General features: G+C 33.3%; 1 long non-coding RNA gene across 1 annotated transcript in view; it reads right to left on the bottom strand.

The window, feature by feature from the left end:
* Nucleotides 1–9,831, bottom strand: part of LOC118193129 (uncharacterized) — a 156,962-nt gene extending 147,131 nt beyond the window's left edge. Inside the window, exon 1 of the long non-coding RNA XR_015038683.1 lies at nt 9,694–9,831. This is a non-coding gene — a long non-coding RNA (uncharacterized LOC118193129). The remainder of the gene's footprint in view (nt 1–9,693) is intronic.
* Between the last annotated feature and the right edge of the window lie 12,885 nt (nt 9,832–22,716).

The following is a 22,716-nucleotide window of genomic DNA, read 5'->3' on the forward strand; positions in this document are numbered from 1 at the left end:
TCCCATCACACACAGAAGTAAGTGAAAGAATGATTCTTCAGATTCTCCAGCAGCAGTTTAATACCACTTCCACCTGAGCACGTGCCTTCCACGTCATCCAAGCGCGTTCATCGCAAAATGTAGGGCTGGTCATAATGCTTTGGCTCTTGAGTGTATATAGGTAATATTGTGGTAGGCAGGCACAAGAATGACGAAGCTTGGCATCAGAATCCGGACGTAGTTGTGACTGAGTGTAAGTAAGGCATCCAATGACGACAAAGAAGAATTTAACTTTATAGCTTAAACTTTATTCAATGCAAATGACAGATCATTATTCTTTAAGACGAAATTCTCCAAATTACATATTCAATAATGATTTCAACTAAAATAAGAATAAATTTACTGCGTCATACTATTCGAAAAAAGACAGATGGGAAGAGCGGCAGCAAAGGTCTGATAGCAACAGGAGGAAAAGCAGTCTGATTAAAAAATGGCGCAACTCTGCATTTATACTAGCATTTACATAGCACGCCAGAATGTTCTCGAAAGTGCTGGTCTATGGTGAAGATCCTGAAATTCCGGAAAGTTAATTAGAAGTTGCCTGTTCGCGCAGAGCAAAGGCATTGTATTTTTTATATTTTACATCCCCCTCTCAAAATGAGAGACCGGGAAAGCAAAGCCATTGTATTCTTTATATTGTATATATATATATATATAAATATATATGACGCATTCTTTTTATCATTATGCAATATCACTAGTATGCATACTTTTTATACAGCCTTATTATTTTATTTTTTCATACCAACAATTATTTTCTTTCATTTTTCTGATATTGAAAATTAAACATAATATTAAATATAACAAATGGCATAACTCTAATAAATAGCTCAATATAAAATATTTTTCTTGTTTAAGTTTATAAACATCACACAAACTGTATATTATTTTGCCAAGCACTGCCACATGAGAAACATTTTTCTCGATGCTAATTAAGCTTCAGACTGAAAGAATTATTGAAAAAATTCTCAGTCACAGCATCACCTAAACACACATTCGTTCTCTGTAATATTTTCGTAGTCATGAATCAAATGATTTTTATATACCATTAATTAAATATTTACCGCATAAATATAGGTGAATGAAAGCCTGTGAACATGGCTTGATAATGGAACGAAACTTATTTATATTAGAACTGGTCGTTCTTGTGCTTTGTTCTTGCTTTTATACTTACTTTACTCCAGTCGAGAATGTGCTACTGATGGTGCTATTCAGCTCCCTCTTTTTCGGAGTTATTTCCTGCTTTAAGAAAACAGAAGCAGTGAAGTAGATTTCTAGGTAATGTTAAATGATTCACTACGGTTTCTAAGATCAGCTCGCTTATATGCCAAAAATGCTCATTTAGTTCAGAGGGTCTAAGTGCCTACTTGAACAATAATATCTCTACAGTATACTGAAAAATCAGTTGTTCGGCTAAAACTATAATCCTCCTAAATTTGAGAATGTTCTAAAACAACTACTATAAAGACTATTTTTTATCAAATGTTCCCAAAGAGTTTTACGGAAAGAACATTTTGAGATTATTTGCGTAGTAATCCTAATTAGGTTATCTTAACCGCAAAATTTTTATAAAGGATTAGTCTTATTAGAATTTACAATTTAAAATCCATTTGGAAGAATTTCGTAATATCATCATTTAATTGTGAAACTCATTTTGTAGAGAATTAGGTATTTTTGAAAGCAGGGAAGATGAAAAATGAGCAATACCCTCCCCGGGAATCGAACCACGGACCACTGGACTACGCGCCAGCGTGCTGACCACTACACTACAAAGGCATGCTAAGAAGGCGGGTGAAGTGCCTTATAATTGAACGAGAGCAATAAAACATCCAATATTAAATACGCCTAAAGAAGCTCAGCAGAAAGATTGCGGTAGTCGGTTTTTAGAAGAAAATGTAGTAAAATTAATGAAAACATGAGTTATTAGATGTGTGTTTTTTATTATTTTGAAAGAGTACGTAAAAATTAGCGTTCATGTGTGACGCAATACTGAGAAAGATTCCTGAATCTGACTGAGAACTTAGTACCGTTCATTATCTTTATGAACCACAATTTTCATTCACGGCTTTTGGACATTATTAAAAGTTTTTTCAATTGCTCCCGATTTCATAAATCTCATCTTACATTTGCCATTCATATTCTGTCTTTAAACACTCGAGGTTTACTGCAACATCAGGTTGAAGTTAAACAGAGTTCAAATATCTTCAATATACCCATTTAAAAGTCAAGAAAAGAACTTCATAATGAGTTATCTAACAATATTTGAATATCAAGATCTGTATTATTTAGTATTTCGGCCACACTACTTTTTTAACTGAGAATTACATAAGATATTTTTTGGGTTAAAATAGGTGTCATTCCTCAATTTTATAATTATTTCTCCGAAATGATTACCAAAATCTCCGAAAAAACTCATCAAGCTTGACAGTTGTTCTCTTGCACTTGCTTCAAACTAATATTATTTATTTTCTGAGAAAGACTATTCGGTATATTCAAAACACAGAGTGATGCTTCTTTTCTTTAAAAGTAGAGTTATGCAGTAAGTAGAGGTGCGTTGTACTCTGTGTACAACGCACCTATTGCCAATTGCAATTTTGGGTATGTATTACACATTTGCAAATAAATTCATAACTGTAACTATCCCATGATCGTAAAAGGTGTTTTTCTGTATTTTTTAGATAACAGATCCGGAAATACAAACTGTTCAGAAATTAAATGGTATGGATGAATTCTTATTTCGTTACGAGTAAGGCAAAATTTCTTTTGAAAATTACAGGGAATTGTGCTTTTAAAAAGCTACAAAACTTACTATATTTGGCAAAAATTAGAAATGACGAGCTTATTCTTTGTTGCTATCGACTTTTAAAAAACAATTAGGAGAGAATTATCCCCATATTTTTTAATTACGAGTTAATAAATCATATAAAAAGCACTTAAAGGTAAGGGGACATGAGTAAAACAAAATGTACATGATACGATAAAACTCCTACAGTATATATATTTCAATGTTACTTTTTTATACATATAAAAGTGTTTTACTTGACGAATTGTCGTCTATCTTATTTTAGTTCAAGTGTTACTGTACAAACTGTTAGGATTTTTGGAAAACGAAACGTGAGAACTTAACTGTGGCTAATCGGGGTTCAAGCCTCGGATGTTTCTGTTGTCACTTGGACCACTACAGACACACTTTCATAGCATAAGCTTAAAAAAAGGAAATACGATAATTCTTCATACGATGAAAAAACAATCTCTTAGAGTCAAGGGCAGGGACCGGGATAAGCATAGTGTACACCAGTCGTTAAACACACTTGAAAGGAATGATTCCTTCATTTCTCAACTCGCAACTGCAACTTTTCGAACGAAGCTACCCAGCCGTAAATTGCTCCGCTTTCTATATACCTTTCCTTCGCACCTATGCTTGATTTTCCCCCATCGGTGCAGAAAGACTTAGCGGGTGCAAAACTAGACATCTGTCTACTTTGCCTGTCTGTCTGTCGTATAGTGATTAGTGACCCTGACTGCCGTAGCGATTGGCCCAGGTTCGAATCCTGAAGAAGGCATGGTTTAACTGTCCGCCTCTTCATAGGAGGCAACAGTGGCCACCTATTAGGTGCTTCCATAATGAAATGGCCACAACTTCCGGCCCTCGTAGTGGCGCAAGGCTAATCGCTATTAAATAAAGCGCGCGGCCAGTTAAAAAAAAAAAAAAAAAAAACTTTTGAACAATACCCGCTCTAAAACGTCGGTTTCAAGAACAGAAGCTACACATACTTGGTACGGGACAAGAAGTTACAAACAATGAATTATTATGTGAGCTTAAGCAATGAAATGCTTTTGGGTATAAAATAATAATAAAACTTATTACATCCTAATTTTCTCTGCTTAACCTACTGTAATTCGAACTGAGGAAATCTTCGTCAGAGAACTTAACTTTTTAGGAAATAAAAACTCAATATATTCAACTCATCTAACAACCTCAAAATTATCGGCACAAAAGCCGATTAACACAACACGAGATAATCATTCAAATTTACAACTTTATATTTCAACTTAGATACACATCTGTGCATTTTCATCAGATGCAACGGAATTCAAAGACGTTTTAATTTTAAATATTTGAAACACGCTTGGTACAGAATTTCGGGATTTCAGAACTTCTTTAGAATTTCAGAAATTCAGGAAGAAAATTTATTAATAAATAATTTGAAATCCTGACACAGCTCAATCTCCATTTAGAAAAAGAAACTATAAAACAAAATCTAAGGTTACGTGTTACCTATGCTGGTAGTTCGATCCGAGGTTCGAATTCCGCGAACGACTGGCTGCATGGGTGTTTTCGCGTTTTTCCCCATGTGTAACGTGTATACGAGCCATATCCCTTAGAACGTCCTCCACGAAGGCATCCCTTCCCCTAGGCAGATAGCCCTAGTGTGCTTTGCCATAATTAAATACACCACCACCACACCATCGTGTTACCTATAGGGAGTCAAATATCAGTTTGGGGCCAACCAGCGGCCGAGCGGTAAAGTCGCTGAAGGCTTAGTAGTTCGGTCCGAGGTTCAAATTCTGCGAACGGGCTGGCTGCATGGGCGTTTTCGTGGTTCTCCCCATGTGTAACGTGTATACGAGACAGTTTCCCTTAGAAAGTCCTCCACAAAGTCATCCCTTCCTTTAGGCAAATAGCCCTCGAGGCTTTGCCATAATCACATACACACAAATATCAGTATGTAAATGAGTGACTTTCGGTGACCTTCAATACATACAAAAAAAAGTAGTAAATATTTTATAAATTTTTATTACTAATATCAATTAATTTATCCATTTATTAATTTAAAATAGCTTGTAGAATTAACAGCACGTTTGAAACTCTTTTGTTAACATTTGAGACTTGAAATGTTTTCGCTAACAAAAGTCAGTATAAAAATAAATACTAGCAATACACTTTTTCTTAGAAATCAGAATACGGTGTTAGCCGCATACAGATTAGACATTTTTTATCTCCCATAGTTTTCCTTCCACCTTTAAAAAGGAAAATCTGACAGGCACAAAAAGGTTTTTTGACATTTGTAATATCGATTCATCATAAAAGTAAATAAAAAAAAGAAAATAAAAAAAAAAAAATAAAAATAAGCTGTCTCTCGAAAACGTTTTGTGATCGACGCCTATAATGTTGTACAGAAGAAAATCGATTGCGAACCGCTATCGATACTGTTTTTTTTTAAAGATCTTTTACACTCAGAATCATGTCCGTGTGGTTATCTATACAAAACTGGATTTACATTACACCAGCGGAATGGAGTAAAGATTTTCCTTCTTTTTTAAAGAAAATATTATTTTAATCGAGCTGTTTACAAATTTGCTATTAATATGCCAATTGCTTTAATTAAACAAAAGAATTATCAGATCATTATTGAACAAAACTTTATATTAATACACCATATTAGCCCAAATATTAGATGGCATCACACATATAAAGACCTTACATTTTTAAATCTAATCTTAATAAATAAAAAATAAATAAAGAGAGCTTGAATGTAAAACAACCCATACATCTGAATCAGATATACTGCAGGTGTACAAGAAATGTAATTAAATGGTTTGTTCCATAGTTTAAAATAAATTATACGTATGTACACTAATATAGCGTATTTCCTCGCTTCCAAAATTCTAAGATTACGTGAATCATTTAATTTACTGAAGAAGAGGCTACGGTAACTACATAATACATAACAAATGAAAAGAAGTCTTGGATAAACTAGAAGCGGGTATCCCAATATCATTTTTATCAGAAACCTACATTTTGATAAGAATATATTAACGTTATAATATCCAATAAGATATCTTCCTTTTTCACTTCCTGTAACTTGACTTTTACTTATTCTTATAGTTTGTCTCTGCTGCTTGTTAGGGCACAGTTCCACATGACCTTTGCAGGTAGTTTACGAAGGTTTGTCTTTCTTAGGAGGTCGAAATCCATTTTAAAATTTAAGGGAGCTCGTTCTCTGAACGTATTGAGGAAGAGGAAAATTACTCGAATATTTTTAAAATTTCAGAACCTGACGATAAAAAGCCAGGTGGGAAAATACGCGAAAAAACACAGTATATGTATAAATATAATTTTCTTTTGCTTAAGAATTAAAGGATAAGTGATAAATTATCTCAATATAATTCATATTAAGTTTATGTTATATTTTTATTGATTTATTTATTGAGATTACTTCTATTTTTATTAAAGGATTGTAGGTTGGTTATTCCTGCCTTGATGGTGCTGACAATATAAAATGTTACTGGAATGATTTTTCTCCAAAAAAAATCTGAAACGTTTATAGCAAATAAGCGTGACTGGATTTTTCAGCAAGATAATGGCTCATACCAGTCGTCTGATTTTACAAACAACTGCAACTTTAATAACTTGAAACAGAAATCAAAGGGAATACTTGATGGCATAGGCAGACTGTCACGACCTTACTAAATCCAACTGAAAATGTCTTTTAAATAGCAATAATAAATAACTTTAAATTATACGAATAAAGTAAAGCATTCGAGGGTTTCTGCTTAAGGGAAGGAATGCTTTCATGGAGGGCTTTCTGAGGAAAACTGACTCATATTTAAGTTACACATAGGAAAAACCATGAAAACACGTATGCAAGCAACCTTATTGCCAGCATTCAAGCTAATAACAAATTACCAGATTTCAACGGCCTTACTATTGGGCCACCGGAACACCAGTGGGCCATTTTTCTGAAAGCGGCTTAAGGTTATTAATTTGAATACGATTTAGTGCACGAGGACTACCTGTCTTAAGGAAAAAATACTTCTTGGAGGTCTTCTAAAGGAAACTGACTCGTATTTATCTTAAACGAAAAACACGAGAAACAATTATGTAGCCAGCCTGTTTACCTGGGCTCGAAATGAAGTCGAAGTATCAGTATTCATTCTAAGCCACTTGGCTACTGGTCGGACTCTAAACGGATTACGAAGAGCAGTAATGTAGCTGTTGGTATCAATAGCTATTAAATATCCAGAACTTAGTTAATCACAGCCTAAACGGAAATTATTTACTCAATCAAATAAATACACAATCCATATTTAAATTTGAAAAAGATGAAATTGTTTACTCCAAACTTGCAACAGTGTTTGTAAGTCCCAAAGCAACTAAATGCGCTGAAGCTTTTATTAATATACCACTTCCTAAGTCAGCTTTAAACTCAATTATAATATTGTGAAACTGTTTAGATTATTGCGGGTTGATCTGTTAATGGTGTTCTTAAGAATCGATGAGTATATTAGTAACTTTTACATACTATATTACGTATTATAAATAGAAAACTGAAAATTTTCAAATATGAACTAAATGTTTCTCACGTACGCATTACAAATGAGACACAATCAGAGAGCAAAACTGTTCTGTATTTTGGGAAGAAAACAGGTAAGCAAAAACTGAAATGAAAGAAACACAAGTAAAAATTTAAAATAAAATTTAAAAAAGTGAAAGAAATGTTAAAAAATGAAATATATAAGAAAACAAAAATTTGAAACGCTTAGAACGAAAAAAACTACTTAAGTCTCCGCTCAAGTAGATAAATTTGTAACTACGAAGCGAATCACTTTTAACTCATATTTGGCTTTTAATATTCTTGCAACGAAGCAAATATTTGGAAGATAAAAGGTAATTTATGTTTGAGCTTTGCTAAAATTCCGTGTAAGATCCAATTTCACCAAGAAACCAGATCTCATCTGCAACATATTTCCAAAAAAGCTTTGTGGGAAAAATTAACCTAATTTTACCCCTGCGAAACCAAGCATAATGGTTGAATGAGCCAAACATCTCATATGTAAGCAACAATGGCTCTCAGGTTGTGCGTGTAATATTTCTTTAATTAATCTCTTGAGCGTTTGCGCCTTGGAATGACAAAAAATGCGGCGCTGATTTATGCAATGATAAAAAAATCCAGGCGGAATTAATCCACAGTCTTATCTGGATATACCACGTATAGGGTGCGGCACAAGGATCTGACGGTTTTCCTGCGACTATATAACGCGGCAATGGGGCAAAAATATACCCAGTCAACTCCGGATTTACTCGAGTAATTACGGGAACGACGTCCACGGTTAACTCAAAATCACATTTTATTCGACGGCAGCTAAAAAATGCATGAAAGAGGAATAACCCACACTGTAATTACCATAAAAATTATATTAAGAATTTACCAGTCATTTCAAGCAGTTTAATCCGAAGCGTAAGTTCATTTGTTACGTAAATTAAATTTACCTTTAAAGGATGATTTAACAATGCTTATACACTTCAGATTATTACCTACAATTTAGCGACTTCGCAACTTCCAAATACTACGACATCATCTGCCGTCGTTGCTGTTATCTCCCGCATTTTCTTTTCGTTTTTTATATCTTCAGTACACAGTTTCGTTTTACGTTCTTTGTTTGAGGTAGTAATTTTTTCATCATGTCACCTTAAACAATCTCTTCCTTTGACAGGGTCCAGTTAATTCCTTGGAGAGGGTCCAGGGCTTATTGTAATATCTGATATGACAGGCATATTCCCATTTAAAAAAAAAGAACATTAGAATGGCAATTTTGGGTCCAAACTAAGCTAAGTTCGTTATCTGGCATGAATATTTTTCATAACGTAATATAACACAGAGACATCAGTTTGGAGAATTTCACACGTACTGTATCGTTTAAACTCCTAGATAGAGTGAGGCTAAATAGCAAAAATTTGGGACTTGACCTATTCCTGCAAAAAGAGGTCTGAAGTCTTTTAGACCAGAAAATTCAAACCGTGAAGTCAAACTGCCAGGGATCATCACTTGAAGAATATTTGTTGCTTCCCTTTCTGATATATGATATAAAACCATCTGTTGACATCAAAGATGTTCAGATTTGTTGCTGCATTATGCGAAATTTTCAGTTTAGATTGGTTTATTTTATGATGACAAAGTATGCTGGGGGCTATATGCCTAAAAGGAGAAATGTTTTCGTGGAGAATTTTCTAAGGAGAAAATGGCCGTATCCACGTTACACATGGGGAGAATCACAAAAACACCTGTGTAACCTACCCGTTCGATTCGATTCGAAACAAAGTCAAACTACCAGTGTTCAGCGACGTTACCACTCCGTCGCTATTGAAGACGTGAAATGTTTGAATGCGATTGGAAGACTGTATTAATTGCATGAAGATCACCTTTTTAACGTTATTCTTAAAACGGGAATATCCTTCTTCAAATAACAATAATCCCTCTTCCTATTAATAACGGTACTCGTTTATATTTCTTACTTGTTTTCTCGCAACATTTCCTTGAAAACTAGCAGATTCTGGCGTCCAACACATTAATTACGTTTATGGAAAATAAGTTTTTATGTACAAAACAAATGACAAGATAAAATATTTTTTAAGAATGGTTGTATCCGCTTCCCTTCTGAGGATTGGTAATTTTTTTACAAAATCATATAGGTTTTACAGAAACAGTGCTCAGTAATAAATTAAATTGAATTAACGAACCAAGAATACTATAATTTACAGCCATAAGAGAAATTAAAAAATGCTTCCGTAAAGGATAAGGAGAATATTTTCTGCTCTAAAAAGTGATACAAATAATAGACTAGCAGAGTTTGCAAAACGAAATTACTTACATGCTTACAGAATTTGGGTACATCGAAGTCCAACTTATGGTGTCTTTATAAAGACTATTGGGTTTCCGAAGCAAGGAACATGAAAAATCCTCTATGCTCTCTCCAGGATTCTAATCACGGATCTTTAGCATACCAGCTGGCATGGTGACCACACGCACGACAAAAATGGAGGGAGGAACCTGATAAGGAGGAATGGGAAAGGAGGAATGTGATAATTCATTGCATTTTCCATCACGTTAAAGGTCGTTAGAGAGAGGCACGAAAGTCAGTCGATGAAACCAAGGAGGCGGCGGATGGAATTCCATCGCCTTTTCATTTCGAGTGACTCTGTTCATTGTTTTTTAGCAGGAAATGTGAAAAATCAACTTCATAAATTCTCCGGAATCAAACCAATGACATTCAGCTCGCAAGCTGGGCAAGTTTAAGCGATGACTGTGATAATTCCTAATAACCTAAGAATGGTATTAAAGACTTCGTAACATTTGCGTTCGGAATCCCCTACGTTAACAGCCCATGCTAGATAGATCTTCGAGTTTATGGTTATTTTAATGGTACTTTTACATTTTTGATCGGTGATATTTGTCACTAAGATTTAACTTTGAACGAATACTTAACATAATAAAATAGAAAGCTACGTAAAATATTTATTTAGAGATTTAAAATTAAATTCTGTTGACATAAAGCTCATTAAAACATGCATATCATCTCAAAAGTTTTTTTTTTCTGTTCAACTTAAGTTTTCATCAGCTTTTTTTCTCGAGTTAAACTAAGCAATTTTTGCTTTCGATTCCTTCTTTGCTTTAAAATATTTCTCTTTATCTAGACCTTTCTTTAAATATTGTATTTCAGTAGGTCCTGCAAATTATACGTATGAACATTTCTTTGCTCATAATGGATCAAATTTCTGTTTTTTTTTTTTTTTTTTTTTTTTTTTTTTTTTTTTTTTCCATTTTATAAAGAATAAAGAAGTTTTCTCCTTTACAGCGAAGTTACTTTCCTTGTACTTTTACAACTCTTCTTCACATCCTACGTGTAGATGCTTATCTCGAGAAAAACATGGCTACTTTTTTTTAATTTTTAACTTGAAATGCTGTATGTTTCTTAGTTTCTTATTTCTTATTCTTTAGTTTCCCTATTCAAAAGTATATTTCTTTTTTATAAGTTGTTTCAATTGAAAGAAATTCAGTAATCTCCCAGTTTTTTGTAATACGAACCATCTTAACCTTTAAAAAGTATGTTTTACCTGTACCTATACGTTTATGAATTTTTTTTAAGTAGCAATCAAGCATGCTTTCAGCAAACCATATGAATCAAAAGTCACAGATTTGTACTATAACTGGATATACAGATATTTTTTAAATGAAGTTTTCCAGAAAATTTATTTTGAAAGATATATTTTTCATCTTATAATCTAGTGCAATACGAGTAATCTTAATGCCTACTAGCAATACTCCCTTATTTTCATTATTTCAAATCAAGAAAAGGAAAAAAGAAAAAACCATTAGATATAATTTAGGTTACTTTTAAAATGAAATAAATGCGTAAAGCGTTGGATATTTAAGTAATCATGCGAAAAAATTTTATTTAAATAAAAACAAGATCCCTACATAAATGTTCTGAAGTCAAATTAAGATGAAAAGTTTGTAGAGTTCCTCACTTTGTAATTCTAAGTTAATGTTGGAAGTGAAGAATCTTAAGAACTGATAAGCGAATAATCGCTAAAGTTCGGGTGACAAGAAAAGACAAGATAGAAGGGTAACTAACCCTTTATTATTCCAATAAGATTTAACAAAACTCCGCCTGGGAGTGTACAAACAAAGCCCTCACTTTGGCTTGAAATTAAGGGACTAAGAATTAAACTAAAACTAAGATTAATTAAAGAAATATAGCCGAAGCTATCAAGATTCAAATCGAGTTGGCCCCTTAACGTATTTGACTGTGAAGCTTAGCAAGGTCCTGAGTACGGCCGAGCGTAATAACAGCTTTGAGAGAAAGAGAGGCCAAAAAGGCAGACGCGCGTAAATCAGAAACTCTGATTCTCTCTACCTCTGTAAGTAACTTCGCGGTTTAAATACCGCTCCTCCTCATTAAATATTCAGCAAGATTCCAAAACTACGTTCTGGCCGGAAGTAGTAAGTTGAAGTTAAGAATTTGACAGGAAAGGAACTTTAACTTAAAATTTAACTGTTAATAAAATTAACATAATCCTTACAAGTTATTTAAAAAGGGGTTACTGCAAGCTGATGAAAAAAGAATCCCTTAAAAATTCTGAAAGCATAATTTATTAGTAATTTAAAAATAAGGGGCAATTTATCTTATTACCATCTTCATATAACCTAGGAAAGAAAAATGCAAAGAGGAACTGAAATGAGATTTGTATTGTAAGGGCTGCTGTCGTATGTGTATAAATACTCTTAACAAACACTAAAAGATCCCTGGTGGTTTTCATCCCGGCGAGGGTACAGTAAAATATTGAATATATCCATACAGTAAAATAATCATGCATCTTCTTGCGAGAAAATTTAACAGAGTCTATAGTGGCACCCAGACTAAAATGTGGTTGATCAATAACACATCTTCATCTTATTTCATTGACTGGGTCTTGTGACAATTCCTTATCATTCTTTAATAGAAAAAGAATGTAAAAAGCTACTGCATTTACCCTTGCATCCTGTCTTAGTGTAAGTGGTTAGCACATTCACCTGGAAAAGAGGATATTTGGTTAGAATCCTTGTGAAATTACAAGTAATCATTCATATTTCCCGGACACTGAAAAAATAATACTTTGTAAGGCATATTTAAATTTTAAAAATGCATGTCTAACACTAGAATAAAAATCTCTTTAAATCTTACACTAAACCGTTCATGAAACTGAATACTGACATAATGTGATTGTATTCTGAACTATGTCTCTCACGCTATGTTATGGAAAAACCGCAGGTATCTTAACACATTGAGAAAAGACTGCTCATAAATACGCAGCATGTATTTGATTCAGTGATACGTGCGTAAATTGCAAAAGATATAGAAAACATTTTGCTGTAAAAACGTAGAAGAACATGAGTGAAACTTGTGAAATAAAACATGAGATAGTTGAAGTATGCTTAAAGCTTCAAGGCATGTCCCTTAAAAGAATTGTAAAAGCAATTATATTTATACGAAATCTGACGAAAAAAAGGGAGAAAGTTGTTTTATTATTCTAATGTCGTGCACTACAGACATTGAAATTCATATAACTTTTTCTTGCGTCGCACTTAACCGTGGATAAAAATCAAGATAAGAGAATAAACCGTTTTTGGTAATATATTTTTGATGCTCCTAATTTTTCTTTATAAAATTACTTAAAGTTCTCTACAAATATTTTTGTTATTTTTATTTCCATTTTTAATTGAATATATGCTGTACATGATGAAATATAAATATATATGTATATGTTACCGTGAAAGACCGATATTGGAGAATGTCGACTTTCACCGGAGAATATCAACATTCACCAAATACGTCGGTGAAAGACCGAATATTTCACTACATTCTTGTATATTCGGACTCTCACCGGTGTATGTCGAGAATCACAGATATGCTCTGGTGAAAGTCGAAAAGAGAGGTCATAAAGTGCCATAATAGTGTAAGTTGTTGCAATAAATAAGATTTGAATCACATAATTTAGTAAGTTTTTTACTACTGTTATTTTATTTTCTCATTTAGAACGTACTGTATAATTAAGTAAGTTTTTAACTTCTATTATTTTCCTTTCTCATTTTGAATGTATTGTGTGTTTTAGATTCTCATGTTCTTAAGTTCTTATTTCAAGTGCGTTTATTCGCGACTGAGTTACGGAGAAGAAAATATAATATTGTTATATGTTCAACATTCACCATTAGTACATGGTGAATGTCGAAATTGACCGGTGTAAGTCAGAAATAAGAGTATTTGGAAAATATTTCGGACATACACCAAGAGACTATGTGAATGTTAACATTCACCGGTGAAAGTCGACATTCTCCTGATTTCGGTGTTTCACCGTAACATATATATAAATGATGAAATTTATTTGTTATTTACTCTGTATGAAAAATTATATTTATCATCATAGCTATTTACACATGAATGCATATAGAGAGAGAAAGTGCAAAGTGAAAGCTGGTCTCAACTTTAAGGGATGACAGAACGTGGCAGAAGTAAAAGTTTTCGTAATACAGTGCGTGGTGGAATGTGAAATGTAAACGCGGAAACACACTGCAAAAACATATAAAACGAAAAGGAGTAGTTCCAGAAAATATCTGCGACGACAAATTTGTTTCAACATAGCGGTGCGCGGCCACATAACATAACAGAAATGAGGACAACCTTAATCTTTAGTTTTCGAATCGATGGGGTAGGATCTAGCGGAACCATCCTTAGAAATGCTAGGTCTACGGACGTCTCTTGTCTCGATTTCTTTCTTTCTAAAAGGCGTCGTTTATGAGATGCAGAGTGACTCTCCTGAGAAGACCATGTCGCCAGAATTAGTATCACTGTTGCAGATATACGTGACATGACGGGTACTTTCCAAAGTGTACGCCAGTCACACCGTCCTCATTGTGATTCTTTTCCTGCAGTTGGTGGTCGTTCTTGTCAAACAGTTCTTGTTAAATTAAAACGAATTTTTTTCATGCTATTCCTGTTTAAAAGTTTTTCGTGTACTCATTTCTCCACGTTTTTATTTGTATTACGAAAATTTAGTGGGAAAATGGGGATTTTGTTAGAAAAGCTGAGGGTGAGACCAATCATGTCACAGGTGCAACATGCAACGTCATCAATGTCATCACAACAGAGAAGGTAGAAAATGACGTCACAAGTGGAGTTGTTTCAGTGTTCATAAATTATTTCAGGCTGCTGATGAGTTGTAGAGTTCTTACTGAATTTCATGTCTGAATATAGTTTCTTTTTTCAAAATTGGCAACGGATCAAGAGAATATGTACTTCATCTTAATTTTGGAGATATGCCCTTGCTGCCCTCTGTCGCCGAAAAGCGAATTGTATATTTTAGAGTTTTTTTTAAGTCTATCATCTAAAGCATTCAGCGCCCGTCTCTGAAAGCAATGCATAAGAGAAAAAATATGAAAAGGCCTTCTCTCTAGTGACAACTCATCATGTCATGATATGACTATATGAAACTATATGAAAAAAACATTAATCTAGTATTCTACTTAAAATTTGTTTTGATATTTTTCTTTCTATGCTTCCTTCTTCCTTTTTTGTTTAGTTTTCCACAAACTTTTAATTTTAACTCATTTCTTATATTTTCTGTTCATAATAACATATTTGTATGAATGTAGAAACATGTTTACAAATGAGTAACGTATGATAAGGGTCTCTTCCTTATCACAAATCAGCTATGGCTTGAAGAGTGTGTTTATAAGGTATTTCCCCCGCCTTCCTAGCATGCCTTCGGGGTGTAGTGGTTCTGCACGCTGGGCCGGTATTCCAGAACTCCGTGGTTCGACTCCCGGCAAAGGCATTGTTAATTTTTCATCTTTTTTTCTTCCAAAAATATACCTAATGTCTCTACAGTGGCGCCCGAACTAAAAGGGTGTTGGATGATGATTCTCCTCACACAGGATTTGGCGATTGGGTCCCCTTAAAACAATATTTAAAAAAACCAGTCGTCCTTTAAAAGGGGGCGTATATAAGGTATTTCTCCCGCCTTCTTGGCATGCCTTCGTGCTGTGGAGGTCAGCACGCTGGGCCGGTATTCCAGAGGTCCGTGGTTCGATTCCCGGCGAAGGCGTTGCATATTTTTCATCTTGCCTGCTTCCAAAAATGCCTAATGTCTCTATAGTGGCGTCCGAACTAAAAGGGTGTTGGACGGTGATTCTCCTCACCCAGGATTGGCGAATGGGTCCCTTAAAAACCCCAATTGCCCTTTAAAAGGAGAAGTATATAAGGTATTTCTCCCGACTTCTTAGCGTGCCTTCGTGGTGTAGTGGTTCTGCTCGTTGGGCCGGTATTCCAGAGGTCCGCGGTTCGATTCCCGGCGAAGGCGTTGTTAATTTTTCATCTTTCCTGCTTCCAAAAATGTACATAATGTTTCTACATTTTAAACAGAAGAAGATAATGTTTGTGAAAATATACTATTCTATTCTGAAATGACTTATTATAATTAAATATTCGCTTTTTTAATTAAAAATTTGTAGTATTATAAAATAGAATGTAAATGAAAGACATTTTAGTTCGATAGTGAATTAAGCTGATACTGTATTAAGTTCGAATAAAGAGGTTAAGGTTATATGCTAAAATTAAAAGAAAGCTGAATTCGAAAAAAGGTATATTAAAATTAAAAGCAAGGTGTTAAAATAAAGTTCCAGGAGCTAAAATTGAGTTACACAACTAAACACTGGTAATTCACATTTGAAAAATGGTAAAAAGGTTGGTTTTAAGAATTTCTTTGTACATGCGAATTGCTACTTTCCCTTTAAAAGGTTCTCCATGAGTGTAGACATGTACGTAATTAGCGCAGGAAAGGGGTAAAATTAACATAGTCACTGCATTTAAATATGAAAAAGCAATGGTATGAATAGTGTAAATTAAACTGAAATATGAAGTATACTAAATATCAGAAGCAGTAAGAAATATTTAAATATGAGGGGAGAAAACAGTGAATATTGCTGCAAAATTAGAAATCAAAATTATAAATGCATTTAAAGGTAATCGGTATTTAAACCTAAACATGATGTTAGAAAATTTCGAAGACCTTAAAAATATATGAGAAATCAAAAAAAACAAAAACAAAAAAAAAAAACATTCAAATATAAATTATATTAAACCGTAAAGCTATGAAAGGAAATTTCTGAGTAAAACTAAGTCAAATCAAATCACGTAGATGATCAATTATGATCGGTGAATATAACAAGCATATTAAAAATTATAAAAAAGTGTCTGAATGCCCAGTTAATTAAAGCAATTGAAATTGTTAAATAAATTATGTTAGTGTCTAATATGGAATAAATATCTTAGAACTATGTATTATGAGACTATGAGAAATAAAAACAGGACAATATGTAAGTTAAACTCGAAGGAAGAAAACTAAGGAGGGGAAAATGATTAACGTAAGAAAAGTAGTTAACAGTTATATATTTAAACTGCTTAATTTTATTATTTTATAGTTATCAGAAACTCTGTGTAAAATTAAGTAAAATAACTAAAGTAACTGTGTAAAATTAAGTAAAGGAAAGATAATTCTAGGTGTTTTACACACGATATTTATGCAAAATAGGAAAAAGTGAATAGTTTTCATATAGCAATATCAACCTGATAAAGAAGTAGCAAGTTGCATCATAAGCAATTTCAAAATCAATCTTATTTATCTCTTTAGAAACATTTTAAAACGCAGAGTGTAACAAATCACATTAGAGAAATTTTGAGCGAAACATAGGCCAAGTGAGTCTCTAGCACAGTCGCAATTTCCATTTACGCTGCCCAATCTCCTTCACCATATTACTGTAAAATTACGTTTTCGTCTTATTTTATCTGCTTAATATTGTTCTTATCCTTTTTGTTTTACATTTGATAATTTCTATAGGTTATGAGCTTATGAAAAATGTACTATTGTAAAGTTTAGAAAAGTAATTTATCTGTGGTTAGTAAATTAATTAACACATTTTACATTAAATCTTATGATGAAAATAGGTTCCATTTACGAATATTTCTAATGACTAATGACTTTCAGAAACGAATTACATTTGTGAACCGAGGTTTTGACATCTATAATTTTTAAGAAGTAAGCCTTTTTTTATGCTATTTTTATAAAACTTTCGATATTATTCATGTTACATACCAACTGAAACTTTTCATGCAGTCAGCTCATTCATCTCTAGAATGAACTGATATTGTTCCAATATTTTCATGCATTTAGTTTTCGCTCTTGTATGTCTAAGCAGAGAATGTAAATGCTGATAAATACAAACAAAGGAATAAATTGCATTCAAGTTCGGCTTTTCACTCCACTGCTCGACACAAAGTGCCTCAAAATGTCATCAAGAACTCAGTTCAAATAATGGATGACTGAACTGTCTTACTACAGGTATTTTCTGTTTTGGTATATAATCCATTTTTTAACTTGTAAGAGTGATGGGATTTAAAAAACGAGAATGAATAGGACACAAATTAAAATTTCATTAATAAAAACTCTCTAGATTTTATACTTTTTCTTAAGCCTATTAAAGCCATAAGACTATAAAATGTTAAATTTGATTTAAGGTCTTAAAATAAGGATTAAATGAAGCATACGAGAAGAGGATACACCCCCCCTCTTAGTTTTGCAAGTATTCAAGACAAATTTGTCTCCAACCAGGAGAGGGAAAATAAAATTAGAATGAGAATTCCTTACGATACTGACGATTATTACTTTGCATGATGAGGCAATACTCGTACCATTGACTATGTACTTTATGTATAAATCTCTATCATCATTTTTCATTTAAAACTAGAGGACACATATACCAAAGAAAAGTATAAAGTGAAGGAGGAAAAATGCTGCTTTAGACTGGCAGAGAATTTTAATAAAACTCTGCTGATTTCCAGGGCAACTGAAAACCTACTGTATCCTGATATATGTCTTTCTTCAAGAAGCAAAACATTCTGTGTTAAAAGCGGAAAAAAGAGCTAAAATAATTAGAAGATAACGAGCGAATAAGCAAGAACGAAGAGAAAATGAGCGTAGAGGCATCTGTTGAGAAAAATAGAAATAAAAAAATGAAAGCTGTTTTACTTCTTCATTTTTATATTTTCCCCTTTTTACGTTCTTTAGCCCTAACTGTGAGATTAAGATAATCTCATGTACTAGTTCTTGTAGCACATTCAGTACTGCGTCGCAAGCAGTGACGTCAGTAAATTTTCTGTTATACACGATTACAAAGAAGCACTGGGGTGTGTGGCGTGGGCAAAACTTGGAGTGAAATGCCCTTGGTAAGTAGCTGTTTCGGGAAGTATGAATCAGAAGAGGCCCCGTATAACCTGGAGTATTCTGGCAGAAATAAAAGGATTATAGTTCATCTCAATGTGACATAATTTCATTTTTTTAACCAACACCTTATTACATTATTTATTTGTATGACTGAAACATCTTACTTAGCTTAGCGTATGTGTGCATCATAAGTAATACCTATTTAATATTTCTGACAATCAGAGAATGACTGTGAGCTAAAAAGAACTAGCTTCCTAACGATTTGCAGTTTCCGTCAGTGTTCTAAATCTGTTGTTGTTGACTAATGCTCACTTGTCTGACCTCTATTCAACCCAAGCCCACTAAATTCCTCGTGTCAAGGAGCGGAAGATACGCCTGTGTTTGGCAACAGTCTTGAGCACCTTACAAGTGGCAGTGCGATTTAGCTCAGTTCCATTTCAAGTTTTGATGTAGAGCACCCCGGGGGAGGTGGAAGGGTCTGAGGGTCTAAAACCCTTCTTTCCTTACCACCACCTTATAGAGAGGACTTTTGGCTCACCGGAAATTTAAATTGCCCCCATGCCGCACAGACACTATACATTTACAAACACACATGCCTTCTCCGTGATTGGAACCCGGGCTCTTCGGCACGACAGTCAATAACCTTAATCGCTCTACCAGTTGGACGGCGTTCTCGACCTAACATGGCATTTACGCAGCGAGCGCTTACAAGTGGCAATGTGGATAAGTCGGCTGAATACTGGTAATGCAATTCGGATTCTGGTTCCGACAAACAGTTCAGCTGCATGCATGTTTTTGTGATCTTCCTTATGGATAACGTGAATACGAAAGCAGGTTCCCTCAGAAATTCCTCCACGAGGGTATCACCTTTCTTATTCGAATGGTCTCAGTATACTTTGGCATAACCCAATAAATCTATTTCACTTAAGAGGGATTTTATGAGTACACAGAATAAGTTAAAAATTTTAATAAAGAAAGTATTGTTCCTGTATACAAAATTCAATTAAAATAAAACATAAGTGCGTTTAGCTAATTTTATGAATATTTGGGAAGAATTATTTGCTTTTACTGTTTTTCCAAAACTTATTTTAAACTCATTTTTGTCTAAATTTTATTGGCTTACCATTATTTTGCAAATTAAAAAGACACCATAGCCTATACCCTGATCCCTTAAAAAAAATCAAGAAAGAGTACGTATAACTCTTTATTCGATGAACCTGTTTCCAATCCTTATATTCTTGAAGAGCATATGAAAGGCCAATTCGAAGAGATGCTTATTATCCCAACTGTACAATTCCCCGCATAAAGTAAGAACCTTTTGACTACGATCAACTATCTTGACAGATTCCTAATATCAGGGACCATTTTTCGGTAACGCATTTCAGGTCTCAGTGGAAGCTGGATGGACCATGTGTGAAACTTAACAGAGCCTGAAGAGAAATAATTCGTATTGGATTGTCAGGAGTAAGAGGAAGCAACGTTTTCGGCCATTGGCCGATAAAAAGACCAAATGGTTGTGACATTGTGAGGCTGTGACATATTTTTAAATAAGTATTCTCAATCATTCTCTTTCGGTATGAGTACTTTCTATTTAATTTATTTTAGAAAGCTCCAGCACGCTTTCTGAAAAAAAAAAAAAAAAAGTTTTATATTTAGCTATTTTTAGTCCACGTCAAATTCCAAATTAGAAATAAGGAAAAAGAAAGGACTTTTATATATTAGTCGTTCTTCTTTGGGTAGAACCTAAATTAGTTTCAAGTAAGAATAAATCAGCTGTTATTTTCATCTTATACTGATTCAAATACAGCAAAAGAATGCGACAGATGTATCAGGAAGGTGCATTTTATTAAAATCAAGCAGACGGGGGCTAAAATTGTTCTGCTTCGTAAACATTTAAGATAATTAATTCAGATACACCAACAACACTTTAATAAGAATTAATGATCCCTCTGTAGAGATAAGATGAATGAAAATCTTATACGATGGCAAAAATGAGACTTGAATTTTAGATGTTCAAATGGCCTCTTTTTCCATGAAAGGCAACAACTATTCTTTCTTTTACTTTTATTTATTTTTCTTAGACGATAACCTCTTATGAACTGCCTTTTAACTTTTATGCTAAAATTCAAGAAAGACATTTTCCATCTTCATAGTATCAAGCACATTTATAAAATTAATTTAAAAAAAATAAACTTATTCACACACATTATGTGCATTGAATTTTGACAAAGCAAGTTTTCCAAATGATAATTAATTTAAATTTTAAATTTTTTACTTTTATTTTAAATTTTAAAATTAATTTTTAACCTCCATTTCACTTAGTTTTCTTGGATTTTTAACTTGTCAAGTCGTAAATCAATGGAATGATTAAGTAGAAGAAAATTTTAGAGCTTCAGTCAATTTATAAGTAGTCTCATCCTATTCCAATGAAGCAAAATGGACTAGTTTTGAAAGATGACTTCTTCTGCACTATGGCAATGCTTTTCATAAACTTAGTCAAATCTTGATGGTTAACCATATCATTTAAAAGCAAAAATACAACATAAAAAGATAAAACTTTAAGAAGCATTTTTTTTTCTTTTCTTCTCAGTACTTCTAAATATCTAAAAGGTTACCACTGCATCACCTGAAACTGAATGAGCTGTTATTGTCATTTGATGTAAACAGACTACGGTGATCAGTTTACTTATTTGCTCGTTAAAAAGCATCAGAAAAGACAAATAACGAAATTTCTTTCCAAGTCAATTATTTAGCAGTTAGGTAAATAATAAAACTTTAGTTTCCATTTCGAGCAAGATGGAATTCACTTAATCAGTCCTACCTTAAAAGAAATGAATTTTTCGTAAAATCGTTTTATTGCATGAATTTTTTTAAGAATTTTTATACACGTTTCATCAGTTTCATTCATCTTTAGCTGCAGGTTATCTTATTGAGGTTACTGAGGCAAAAACCGATTGGCAAAAATTCGTAGTTATATGCTATTTCCCAAATCTCAAAAATTTTAGCAAGCTGGATTCTTGACATCAAAGAAGTCGAACTTGTACATACAAAGAAAAAGAAAGACTAGAATGTAAACTTACGATGTAATAGATTTGGTTTTTGGAGTTCATGCTGCATTACTGACCTCTGGAGAAGATCATCCAGCTTTTAGTTCTCGAGTGTAGCAAAATATTTCTTAGCGCGTCATTAAAAACGAGATGCTTTCGCAACCTAAACTACTTCTGTCACAGAAACATTTATTTCCATATGTTTAAACATTAGTAAAATCTAACATATTATGTTCCTGAAATTGCATGAGACGTCCTATTTACTTATCAGATTCTACCCACCTTGTCCGTATCACACACACTCAAATCACGTCTAATTATAAGCGACATTTTCAGGTTGTTACTCTAATTTATCACGTGCAATTTGATCAGTCAAGTTTTAAAACAAATTAAATGCTAAGTCGATTTACAAATAAGAAACATCCAAGATTTAGATTGAATTAATATTTTTAATAATCTTTAGGGTGTTAAAATGGAACCAATACATAAGGGTGCCAATATTCGTATAACAAACTACATACAGAAATTCCAGTTACGATAATATCAATTGAAAACTATTACTGCTTAGCTGGTTAGCGCATTTCTAAAGTAAAGAAATTAAAAGATAAACTCTTTTAAATTCAGTAATTAAGAAAGACGTATCTGAGTCAAGCCAGCTAAAGATTTCAGACGATAAAATTTACGGGATTCCTAAAAATATAGCTATATATTTGTAAGCTACAAAGAGAAGTACGGATTCATCATATCAGCAGATTAAAGGCACGTTGTATATGATTTTATATTTTTTATTTCAAGGTAAAACTGTCCCAAAAGTGCAACATCATATTTCTTAAAGAGTTTATCTTCTAGAAGAGAGAGAAAATTCTTTCAGATCGTAATTTTCCAATCTCTTTTGCTTCATCGTCACCTTTTTTACCTCTTTATTTTCGCTTAATGCCCCCTTCGAGTTTCAGCGCCCCCTACTTTGCACTGATGATGCATTAGAGGTCTTCTAATTAATCTGTGTGTAACGAATGGAAACGCAGGATTTGG

This window comes from Stegodyphus dumicola, chromosome X1 (assembly GCF_044657685.1).
Source record: "Stegodyphus dumicola isolate Sdum_Otavi_A_Nest chromosome X1, ASM4465768v1".
Classification (NCBI taxonomy): domain Eukaryota; kingdom Metazoa; phylum Arthropoda; class Arachnida; order Araneae; family Eresidae; genus Stegodyphus; species Stegodyphus dumicola.